This window comes from Chionomys nivalis, chromosome X (assembly GCF_950005125.1).
Source record: "Chionomys nivalis chromosome X, mChiNiv1.1, whole genome shotgun sequence".
In the NCBI taxonomy this organism is placed as follows: domain Eukaryota; kingdom Metazoa; phylum Chordata; class Mammalia; order Rodentia; family Cricetidae; genus Chionomys; species Chionomys nivalis.
The window spans coordinates 127,371,235-127,384,366 of record NC_080112.1 but is presented as its reverse complement, the minus strand read 5'-3'; the positions used below and the strand labels follow the sequence as shown (position 1 = coordinate 127,384,366).

The 13,132-nt window shown below is 39.3% G+C and overlaps 1 protein-coding gene across 8 annotated transcripts in view; it reads right to left on the bottom strand.

The window, feature by feature from the left end:
* The window catches only part of Frmpd4 (FERM and PDZ domain containing 4), a 631,873-nt gene that overhangs the window by 354,555 nt on the left and 264,186 nt on the right, over positions 1 to 13,132 (bottom strand). Inside the window, exon 1 of one of the 8 annotated variants that reach the window (XM_057759463.1) lies at positions 8,669 to 9,132. The exons of the other annotated variants lie outside the window; for them this stretch is intronic. The gene's annotated coding sequence lies outside the window, so the exon portion shown is untranslated. Of the gene's footprint in view, positions 1 to 8,668; positions 9,133 to 13,132 lie in introns of those variants that run through there. 8 annotated transcript variants of the gene reach the window in all.

Here is a 13,132-nt window from a genome sequence, read left to right as displayed (position 1 = left end):
ACTTTATTAATATAATTTGCATTAAATCTCATAAATAAGGATTTCCAAAAAGATGCTTTTACATGATAAATTCATTTTAATTATGTTTTTCTTATTTACCTGATTTAAACTTCTCTCTTAAATCATTAGACCTTATTAAAAAGCTTTCTTCATAGACATAATGTTCCTTCCTGCCTCAGAGTGAGATTCATTTCCCTTTATAATCAATAAGCCTCGTGTTCCATTGTGCCTCTTTCAAGCAGTTGCTTTCACATTATTTAATCTGTCTCAGAATTTTTCTAAAGGCTTAGATTTAATGTGGTAAAGTAGAAACGAACAGCCTTTAATCATCAGGTCTGGCCAAAATGACGATAACCTAAGTTTTATGTACCCGAGTCCCTAAGGATATTTGTGTGATTAAGGAGATTTTTAAAAAGTGAAAAATATTTATTAAAGTTCCATTTGAATATTTTGTTACTAAGACACTTGCTGGCATCATTACACATCCCTGTCACAGAAACAAAGAAAGGATAACTTCTGTTTTTGCTTTATAATCTTTCAAATCCGGTAGTTACAAGCATAGAACAACTTAATGAACACAAAATTGACACTAAATTCAGTACAGAAAAACAGCTTGTTAGGCAGTGGTGGTGCACTCCTTTAAACCTAGCATTTGGGAGGCAGAGGCAGGCAGATCTCTGTGAGTAAGAGCCCAACCTGGTCTACAGAGTAAGTTCCAGGACAGGCAGAGCTATACAGAGAAACAATGTCTCAAGGAAAAGAAGATGAGGAGAAAAGAAGGAAAAACTGCCTTTAATAATTTTTAAGCCTATTTGCTTTCTTTGTCAATAATTGCATGATTTTTCCTTTAATGTCCAGCAAACCTTTTCTTTTCTGCTGTCCTAGATAATTAGAAAAGAAAAACAAACTATAATAATTATTTAGGGCTTCCTTCCTTTAGCCAATTCCATCCTATCAGAATAGCTCAGGCACTTTTGTGTGACATATTTCCTCTTCTTTCCATTTACTTATCTCTGTCTCCATTAATGCAATTTGATGAGAGCCTTTTGTCTCGAGAGTTCTGCTTTGTCCTTCTATTCTTCCATGTCTTTATATTCTGTGGCATACAAAAACTATCAGCATATTTTTTTTTTTTTTGGTGAAGATGACAATGTGCAACAACAAAGCCTCAAGTAACTTATTCTGCCCCTTGCTATCCTTTCTATTTCCTGAAATCAAATGGAGTAGGGAAAGAATGCACCAAATGAATAAGTAGTTTTCCATGATGCACCAATTCTGAGAGGATCCAGAGACTCCAGAATGCTGAGAGGAGCCAATGTATCAGACATATGACTCAACCAGAAGAATTAGTAAATGGCCTTCATAAGCCTCTGCCCACGTACTTTCTTCTCCTTGGTGGCTCACCGGGGTGCTTTCATTCATCCGGTCCATACACTGTGTCATGCTCACTTAGGTACCAACTCTCACAAGCTCTTCTCTTTACAACGTTTTCCCTCATCACTTGGAAAAGTCACTTCATTCGGTGGCACTTTCAGCTGCACCGAGGTCCTACTAGATGCTCTGTTATAGTTTGCATCATTTGGGGTTTGTTTTTAATGATGAAGCAAAAATAAGTATTCTTCATCTGATTTTCCAAGTAAGGCTTTGACGCTAGAGAATTTGAAAATCATCAAGTTCAGTGAGAAAAAATTGAAGAGGTAAACCATGTTAACGTTCACCTGACTGAGCTCCCAAGGTCCAGTTGAAGAGCAGAAGGAGGGAGAATATGAGCAAGAAAGTCAGGACCGCGAGGGGTTAGTTCACCCACTGAGACAGTGTTCCTGACCTAATGGGAGCTCACCAAAGCCAACTGGACTGGGACTGAACGAGGATGCGATCAAACCGGACTCTCTGAATGTGGCTCACAATTGGGGCAGACTGAGAAGCCAATGATAATGGCACTGGGATTTGTCTCTACTGCATATACTGGCTGTTAGGGATGCTAGTCTATTTGGATGCACACCTTCCTAAGCCTGGATCGAAGGGGAAGGGCCTTGGAATTCCCACAGGGCAGGCTACCCTGCCTTCTCTTAGGACTGGAGGGGGAGGGGGAGGGGAAGTGGGGGAGCGGAGCGGGAGGAAAATGGGAGGAGGGGAGGAAGTGGAAATTTTGAATGGTATTATATATAAAGCATTAAAAAATAAAGTTCACCTGAATACAGAGTGCTAATTATCTGTGTACATTCTAGTTTACAAAGACTGTACCCCAAATTATGTTAAAGGCCTTGGGCTGCATTTAGGACAACAAATTACTTTTTGATTCATTTGTCTGAAGTTCTAGCTCTTCTCTGCTCCAACCCCACTCTGGTCTTGTTACAGCTTACGGTGAAGATATATATCTGGTGGTGTGACTCTGCCAACCTTCTTCTTGGTTTAACATCTTTTTCACTGTTGCTAATTACATATTAATGTCTTTAAACGACACATCTAAGTTTTTTTCTATATAATATTTGTGAAATGTATACATTTTTGTATGTGAATATTTTATATGTGACAATGTTTCATCAGTTTCTTAGAGAATAATTTTCTTATAAATTCAAGTCAATCAAAATATTGGTCTTAAAACAATTTTACATAACGGTTCAAAGACAGACTAAGGCCCTTGGTCTACTTTCTGAATTTTTAGGTGATTAGAATCACCAGGCAGCAAGGCTGAAAAGAACTTGGTTTCTACGTAGGCTTTCCTTACCCAGGTTGGGATAGTTTTTAAAGTGTCTAGTCCCACCATTTCCCTTGCTTCTGTTGAAATGTTCTACTTAAGATCTTGAAGACCTTATGCGATATTGTTGCTAACAAAGGGTGTTAGTAACTTTGAGTTCAGTGTTTCTACTCAATGATGCTTTTGTACCAATTTCTAAAAGAGTGGCAACAGCACACACACACACACACACACACACACACACACAAACAATACAAACAAACCACCAAAGACAGTGAAGCTGTGATATTCATAGGGAGACTGAATGCATAATAGAACACTCTGATTCAAACTACTTAAGAACGTTTTTTCAAAAAGACATCTTGGGCTGTGTGTGGGAGCAAGGTCACTAACTGTCTTTCTAAAACTCCCTCTGAAACCGAAGCAGAGATGTGGTTTTTCACTACTTAAAAGACTGAAAAAGAGGCCTAGTGATCTTATCAGTACGTTCAGCAGAAGGCTGCTGCCTAATATAAATGAGCTCTCAATTATGAAGTTTTACAAAAGCAGAGCAATTTCTCTCTCTCTCAGAGAGAGAGAGAGAGAGAGAACCACATGTATGGAAAGTCCAGAGATGTCCTTTGGCAAGCAGGACTACTTTTGTGCTGCTAAAGTTATCTAACTGTCTGACTGTGCAAACACACTTTCCACTAACATTCCATTTGGGAAACACTCTTGTGGTTGACAAGTGAGATGCTCCTCCTAGGCTCATATGTTTAAGGACTTGATCCCCAGCTGTTGGTGATGTTTGAGAAGGCTGTGGAACCTTAGGCATTTGATCCCCATTAGAGGAGGTGGGTCACTGGGAGAAGGCCTTGACGTTTTATAGTTTAGTGGCACTTCCTGTTTGACTTTTAATGCCTGTGACCACCTGCCTCGCCCTCCTACCACCATGTCTTCCCTGCCAAGAAGGGCTATAGTTTTCCCAGAAACAGTGAGCCATAATTGGCCCTAGCTCACTAAAGCTCTTTCTTTCCAGGTATTTGGTTCCAGCACTAAGAAAGGTGGACTGAACCAATTCTCACAGTGAAGAGGAATACAGAGTAGGGAGTGTCATGTCCCAGCTCTATAGTTATAGGCATAGCCCCAAATCTCAGATGTCTTCTCTCCTTTCTTTTGCAGAATACAAGGATTTATCAAACACAAAGTTTCTTCGTGGCCTAGATTTACAGTCAAATTGTATGACAGCATAAACATGATTCTTATAAGTGTTCTATTCAACTTTGTATTGGGGTGATGCCCTCTATAATGGCAATGCACTCTGTGCCTCTTTAAGACTGACTTGGACCCAGCTTAATATCTCCATATGACATGTTAAAACTCTAAGTCAAAACAATTCTACTCCCAAGTTTTGCAACTGAACTGTGAGAACTTATGCTGGTCATTGGGCCTCCCTGGATTTCAGTAGCTTCTCTTCAAATTTATGAGATTGAGCAGAATGACCTTTTAAGTGCCCTTCTTTGCTAACATTTTATGCCACAAGACCCAGGGGACTTCTTAAATAAAGACACAACTGATGTGCTTCTGGAACTTGTCATTGACCCTATTGATTATTTAATGTCAGGGCCTTGATTAGAAATGCAATTTCTAATTATAATGTTGTTCCAAAGATGATACTGGGGCACCTTCCTGGGATCATTAACATTCATCAGTTCAGCTATCAGTTATTAAAAGTCTAATAAAGTGGTTCACAACCTTCCTGATGCTGCACCCCCTTTAATACAGTTCCTCATGTTGAGGTGACCCCAACCATACAATTATTTTCATTGCTACTTCATAACTGTCATTTTGCTACTATTATGAATCTTATGTAAATATTCGTGTTTTCTGATGGTTTTAGGCAACCCCTTTGAAAGGGTCATTCAACCCCCAAATGAGGTTATAACCCACAGGTTGAGAACCACTGGTCTAATATATGTCAAGTGTGTTGCTGAACTCAGACTACACAAATGTGAGCAAGATTAATTTCTGCTACCAAGAGCACACAGTTCAGTGGAGAGAATAACAAGTAACTCACTGTAAAATAGCAAGTTCTGGGTTTTATTTGAAATTAGATGTTCTATCTCAGCACTGTTAAGATGTGGTGTCAGCCATGGTGGGATCATCATGTACAGTTAGGCATTGTGTGTCATTCTCGCCTTTAAACCTCTAGATGCCAGTAACATCGCCACCAGATAGAACGACAAAATCACCTCTAATTGAGAGCCACTAATTCAATGCATTCTTTTATTTATGAGGAATGTTGTAGCTAAACGACTCTCACTGTAAATTTGTAAGAATGACAATCATGCTATACATCTTTGGGAATAATTCTGTGTATACACCAAGAGAGTGGTTTTTCACAAATTTACTGTAGCATCTTACTCACTAAGAGGTTTTTTTCCTTAATAATATGAACTCAGTACTGCCCTCAAACTTATAATCTTCTTTGAGGAAGGGCTATAGAAAGAGTTTAAATAACACCCACCATGTGGGAAAGGTTGCCAAGTAGCATAATCAGCTGAGGTGCTCTTACAGATGAGTTTACCTATAGGATGCATCTGTCCAGGTCTTCCCTCTGGGCCTCTGTATTAAACATGTGGTTAGGATCTGACCATGTGCAGGAAAGTCTCAAGGCTTAGAGAATGCTCATGTATCTAAATAAGAGACTACACTAAAGACTCAAGTCAACAAATCGCAAAGATCCTTGTATATTACTGCATATTGCAGCATTAAACAGAGTACCTAAGCAATAGAACTAGCCTGGGTGTCCATCAGCAGAGGAATGAAAAATGTCTTTTACAGGAAAATAGGCAAAACTGGAAATAATGGTATTATGCAAACTAAGTTTATCACAGAAAAACAAATGAAATATTTTTTCTCATTTTTGCTTCCTAGAATGCAGAAGGGAAAGTGGATAATAAAGGAGGTTACCAAGGAAGCAGGAAAAGGGGGAAAGTAATGGAACATAGGTTTAAAGGACAGCATATCTTTGCATAAAATAGACTGATTTATCCCCTTAAAATAAAAATTAAAGTATATTAAAAGGAAAAGAAAAACCAAGAAGCTAGATTGTAATTGTTTTCATGTCTATTAGCTAACTGCCATTTATGTGAAATCCTTTTCCTTTTGGAACTGAGACATAATGGAATTTAAAATAAGCACTTAACAATTTAGTGAAAAGAGAATGAGCAAGTCTCTGTGAGTATGTGGATGCTCTTCTTCCTAATTTCTTAATAAATTTAATTCAACTTTGATCAAGCTAGTCCTGTTTCAAGGCCTCAGAGCTGATGGAATAATCAAAGGGTGTTCTGTCATGAGTTCATTGCCAAGGTTTCAAAACAACATCCTGATATCCTCTTGCACAGCTGACAGACTTTCAGATAGAAAGGGTTCAAAGTATAAATTTGGGGGCTATCTATGTCTTTTTGCTTTCTTTATCGGTTGGAATGATTTTGAGTGTCTTTGACTAATTCCATGACATTACTTTCAGTGCAGAGGATTATTGGAGATGTCAGGACAGGTTATGGAATCCTATCACCCAAGTGCTGGGATAGGGTCCTTGAAGTTAGGAGAAAACAGCTGAGAAACCCAATACACAAGGTGAGAGCCCACTGGTAAGTTGAGATAAGGGGTTCCAAGGGACAAAGGCCCCAGCCTCATCTGAAGTCATGTGTCAGCTATGTTCCAGAATTTTTCTGAGTCATATTGAAAAAAATCACTTTACCTCCTGTCTTCCCATAATTTTTGCTGCTCACTGGAGACAGTGTACACTCTCTTTCCTTCTGGCATGCTGATAATTAGATAAGGTACAAGAAACACTCTGAGCTCTTCAAAAGGGGCACTCTGCAAATGTGAGCTATCACAATTGCTTAATAAATTATGGTAGGAATGAAGTCAGGCACAACTGGCCCCCGACTTGCTTTGTGGCAGACTTCTTCTTAGCTACTAGAATAAGCTGGGTGCTCAAGGAAAGAAGTATTGCAATTTTAGTCCCATTAAGACTCTAGGAAACTTTCTTGAATGAGCCAAGCACTTGCTTTATCCTAAGCTAAATGGTTCACAGGACACAAACAAAATTGCTTCTTTTCTCTCTTTTCTACTGTTACAAAGATGTACATTCTCTGATGAAAGGTAAGATGACAGTCAGATTTAGATTGCAATTTAACATAAAGAAGAACTGGGTTGCATCCTCTGATGTTAGGACCTTACAGCTTGCCCTTTTCAACTTCAGAGTTTGGCTCAATATATACTAGATAAGGTGTGTTCCTGAAGAGATACATTTTATGTATTTTCTTTTTACTTTGACATCCTACTATTAAAATGCCAATGAACTGCATATGTGTGCCTTTACAATTCACAAAAAATAAACAAAAAATAAGGAACAGAGAGAGACAGAGACTCTCTCTCTCACACACACACACACACATCTTTCTAATCTCTAGGCTCAGAGAAAAGATTTTGTCATAAGTCTATATTGTATTTCCTATCAAGTCATCATCCAGTTGGCCCCTAGTTACAACATGGAATTGATGAGTAACTGTCACTTCCAATAGCAAGCATCTCAGGGAAGTTTGCACTTTCTCTTCCAAAATTTTGGTGCTGTCCCCTGTGTTCACATGCTTGGATGAGATATATAGTCTATGGTGCAGAAATAAGAATCTACATGTCATGCTTTGATGAATGCCCACGTAATCTCCAGTGTTGTCTCCAAAGTGAAACACTATTGAATGACACACACTTGAGAATTCCTCTGGTCTTTGACAACCAATATTTCTATACCGAGAACATTTGATGCTACTCCAAGTCTTGTGACCTCTGTTGTTGACAAATTATCCACCTCCCAGTCTAACTTTTTTTAAAAAAAAATTCTGAAAGATACATGTACACATGTACAGTAAGGTATGGATCAATAAGTGAAAGGCGAATATCTAATGGGTGCATACTAGGTATGTCTTGATAACAACATCAACTACCATTACCAATCTACTCAACTTGATCATTGAAGTAGATATTCAGTAAACTTGGTTGTATAAGGTGATAAAAGGAAATATTCCCAAAACATGCCAGACTAACTTTTAAACCACAACTTATATGAATGCTTTAGGAGAAACAACAGACTGCTATTGTCCTCTTCATTCCAGCTCCCTGAGGGCAAATCCAATAGCTGGATTAATTAAAAACATGTCCTTTTATTTTTAATGCAGCTTGTAAATGATCTCAGAGCCCTAGACAAGAGATTTACTAGGAATTAGTTAAATTTATAGTCACAAAAAAACCATCAACTCCATGTATGGAATACATGTCAGCAGAAGACACTGCCTATACCAGAGCTTTAATTTAAACATAGCCCATGTGAAATCTTTTACAAGAGATAGTCCTACATTTCACTAGGTATAAGACACGGTTTAACTTAGAGCATCCTTCTCTCCTCCAGATCCTTCCTGAAGAGATTCTGGTAAGCATGTGTGTTTAGAAAAGATCAAGACAAATGTGACATTTCTATTAGTCTTGTGACCTTGAAAGCCACAGTTTACTAGATTTAGAAAAAGTAAATAAACGAAAATTCTATTTCAAGCCATTGATTGAATTCTGACAGTGAGATTACACCTTGAAAAGCACCTAGGCAAGAAAGAGCAGATTTACTCATTTGTGTGATCTAAAGTTTCTACCACAACTCTCACTGAGAACACACCCATTCCAGGAAGAAGAAAGACAAGAATGTTTTGGGCACTTGAAGCTGAGAAAATATATAGCCCTATAGAGAAATAACTTGCAGATTATGCTGACAGTGAGGGGCAGAGCAAAACCTCTTCCTTTCTGTTATCAATGCACTGACTAAGAAAATCTAAGCAACATATCATTCTCCAAATTGAGAGGTAACTCTGTCCTTTCCCATGCAATTTCCCTTTAGAATTTATGTACCCACAGATAGCATATATCACGGCTTACCTTTAACTTACTGGGGTCTGTTAAGGGTCCTTCCTGTCATATCCAGCAGGAATGCAAGATGATGCGTGCTCTTCACCCCCAAGTGGCATTTGACTCCTCTCCATGCAATCACTCAATGCAGTATGGATGAATGGGCTATGTTCAGTTTCACTGCCTTACAGTGCCTTTATTCCTCACAGCACAGAACTAACAGGGCAGCAAGCACTGGCTGCTGCCGCCGCCACTCTCTTCTTTTTCAAACTAATGGAAAAAGTGGGCTGCAGAAAGCTCTCCGCTCACTCCCTCTCCTTCTGCTTACTGTGACAAAGTTAAAGCTGCAGCATTGAAAAAAGAAGAACAAAAGGAAAATACAAGACAGACTGCCTCCGTGGAAAAGCTTTCTCTTCCAGCAAAACATTATCCAAGGCAGACTGTGGGACAATATTCAAAGTCTGGAACTTTACTAACCCACAGCCCTCAAGCTAAATTGTACAGGCACCTGGACCTGGCAGGCATTGGTCGCCCCATCAGTACCTCAGTAACATACCTGAGGAGTGCAGTGAAGCCAGCAAATAAACATCCAATAACAAGCAGAGAATGAGGCCGACAGCTTAACCTTGCTCCTGCCTTCAATGATGCCAAAGTGTTCTGTTTGCTCAGGACTCTCCTTTTACCAACATTCAATTTGAATGAGCCAGGGCAAGTGCACTGCGCTCGTCAGCTCCTGAGAACAGGATGCATTTATGTGAAACACGAGGAGAATGCCTAATGCCGAGCCACCCTCTGCATTCCCAGGAGCTATTATTACAGGGCTAGCTTACATTGCACCGCGCCTTCTTGAGCACTGCGACGTCAAGCGAATGTTTTCCGAACACATACACACGCACACACACACACACACACCTCAAATGTTGTGATTGTTACATATTGAGGGAAGCACTTTCCAAAACCTGCCATCTGTTCCCAGGGAGAAGATTGGGAACCGTCTTTGGAGTGAGCTGACCGCTATGCATCTCTTGCATCTTTCCATCAGCAGCTTTTCAGACAGAGAGAATGATTGCCTCAGCCCTGTGGAATGGCACCTTTATGCTGAGGAGGAAGTGCTTTTTGCTCCTTTATTAGAAACGGATTGAGAAAAAACAAGGCACCTTGGCTTTCATTCATTTTTGACATACGATATTAAATAGAATTTTCATAAAAAGAAGTTGTCTAAAAGTATGTGATCTTATGTGACAATATATCAAGTGGCCACCCAGATACAGATGGTTAACATGGCAGTAGCTTCAGATCGATGACTACCTTAATTGTCATCATAGAACCTCCCTATAATAAATGACGGAAGTAGATGCAGAGATCCACAGCTAAGCATTGGGTCAAACTCCTGGGGTCTAGTTACAGACAGGGAGGAGTGATATTATAATCAAAGGGGCCAAGACCATTATTGGGAAACCCACAGTGACAGCTGACCTTAGCAAGTGGGAGCCCACTGACTCCAGACTGACAGCTGGGGAACCTGCATAAGATTGAACTATACCCTCTGAATGTGGGTGACAGTTGTGTGACTTGGATAGTTTGTGGGGACACTGGCAGTGGAACCAATATTTATCTCTAGTGTATGAACTGGCTCTTTGGAGCCCATTTCCTATGGAGGGATACCTTGCTCAGCCTAGATACAGATAGGAGGGCCTTGGTCCTGCCTCAAGTGAAGGGATAGACTTTGTTGACTCCCCATGGGAAGCCTCACACCCTCTGAGGAGTGAATGGGGCATGGGGAGAAGATGGGGGGAGCAGGAGGATGGGAGGGGGAGAATTGGGATTGGTACATAAAATAAGATTGTTTTCAAATGAAAAAAAAATAATGACCTATTTGCAGTAGCAAGGGAAAACAGCTATCTTGATACGTGTAGTTTTACATTTTTTCCTCCTTTTTAGCACATTGAATTGCAGAGTCCATTCTATGGTGGTTTCTATTATCTTACCATTGCTCTACAACTGGTCCAAAGATTCTGCTTTGTTCTGAAGGTCAAGAAACTATTGTCAGACTGACAAAATGACTCAGAGAGAAGATGCTTGGTGACAGACCTCAAGATTTGAGTAAAGGCCCTAGAGTCCATAGCAGAGAGAATCAACTCCTGAAAACCGTCCTCTGGCAGTTTTCATCTCTCTCTCTCTCTCTCTCTCTCTCTCTCTCTCTCTCTCACACACACACACACACACACATACATATACACAAATGTTTAAAGGAAGCATTTGGCTCACCATACTCAAGTGAATGCAAACTTACTCAGAACCCTCATAAAGAGAATGATGCATGAAATTGTCCTAGGTTCATCCTTCATGTTGATAAAATACTATGATATGATATGATAAAATGCTATGATAAAATACTCTGACAAAATATATTTAAAGGGAGATAAGGGTCTTGCAGCTCACAATTCCAGGTGGCAGTCTACCATGGCAGAGACATCATGGCAGCAGTAACTTAAAATAGCTAGTCGTATGCAGAGTAAATGAGCAGAGAAAGAATGGGCTCACACTTGTTTACCAGTACCCAGATGGCTCTCTCCCTGCCTGTCAGTTCAGGGCCAAACATATAAAATGGTGCTGCTCACGTTCAGAGTAGGACTTCCTACCTCAACTGACATAATTGAAGAAATCTCTCACAGGCCAACTGACCGAGACAATCTCTCTTTGAGACTCTCTTTCCATGTGATTCTAGATTGTGCAAAGTTGACAATTCAAACTAACCATCATATAGATTTTGTCAGGAAATAGAAATAGAATAGATAGATATGGATGGAAGGGAGTTGCAATTGGAGGATCAAGTAGGGAGAGGTAGAGGAGAGTGGATTGTAGGAGAGAATACAGGGAAAGACAGTCAAAATTAAGGGCCATTTGAGGCATAGTAAGGAAACCTAATATGGTAGAAACTTCCAGTACCAGGATTGTGTTATATATTATCAAGTTATTGGTCAAAGAGTTCCCATGCAATTTCCCAAACAAACAGCCTCTTTCAAAGACTATAGGTTGCTCTCCACAAACTGACAGTAAGGTCCCATTATTGAAACAGCACCTATACAACTCATTGAACATGAAGATGTCTGGCTGATATTTACATAGAACCTCCACCCTTATGTTCCAGCATCCTTGGTACAGAAATGTACTCTGTATGATCTCAAAAGAGAAACATAAACACCAAGATAGCCATAAACCATTTATAAACAATGGTGTACTACCTGTAAGGTATTCTAGTGTAATAGTGGCACAAAGCTTGTAGTAGTAACCAACCAATATCTTATTTGGCTTCAGGATTACTTTATGAGATCGAACCCATGCCTGGCATTGCTTGGGTCATCAATAACCTGAGACTAGATAGCCCAGGAATCTAGGGTAAAACCAAATAATACTGATCTAAATAAAGAAAAAATATATAGTGATAAAAATGACTCCTAATGATATTCTGCTATACTCACAGATCAATTCCTTGTTCAGTCATCATCAGAGAGGCTTCCTCTAGCATCAAATGGGAACAAGTAAAGAGACCCATGGCCAGAAATTCTGTGGAGAGTGAGAGACCTTGGAATACTCCGACCTAAATGGGATGTCTCTATCAAAGCCCTCCTCTCAAGGCACAGGAAACCCTGCAGAAGTGGAAGAATGTAATGAGGAATGTAAGAGTCGGAGGGCATGGAGGGTACCAAGAAAATAAGGTTCTCTAAATCAACTGAGCAAGGCTCAGTCACAGAGACTGAAGCAGCATGCATGGGGCCTGCCTCGGTCTGTACCAGGTCCTCTGCATATATATTATGATTTCCAGTTTAGTGTTTGTATCGGACTCCTGAGTATGTGAACCTTCTCTTGGGCCCTTTTCCTTCTATTGGTTTGTCTTGTCCAATTTCAATATGATATATTTTGTTTTCTCTAATATCTTTTTTTAAAAAAATGAATGAATGAATAAATGAAAACTTAGCCACTATGGTAAAGGTTACCAAATGAACTGTCATTTATACCTGCTGGGAAAGGGAAAATCAATTTTCTCCAATAAGAGAATGAAGTAGTTTGCTAACATATTATGGGTTCCACAGGATTTTTTGTTTTTGTTTTGTATATTTGTACGTGTATGATTTTATTGGTCAAAGCTTGGTGAGTTTTTTGGACGGATGATGCTTTATTTTGTTTTCTTGTTTTTTTGTTTTTTTGTCACTATTGTTGTTGTACTGGGTCTTTGTTTGTTTCTTGGGAAAGAATTTAAAGATTGGTGAGTAGGAAGGGAAATGACATCTGTAAGACTTGATGACAGGGAGAAATATGATCAAAATATATTTAAATTTAAAAATTGCTTCAAAAAATAAAAAGCCTAATCATAATAGAAATGAACTGTAATTTGTGGATGCTAATTAACTCAATAAACAATGAGTGACAAAGGAAAGGTATTTCACATGACCAAAACTTCCACATGTAACTCTTCAACTCCCTGAAACTCTC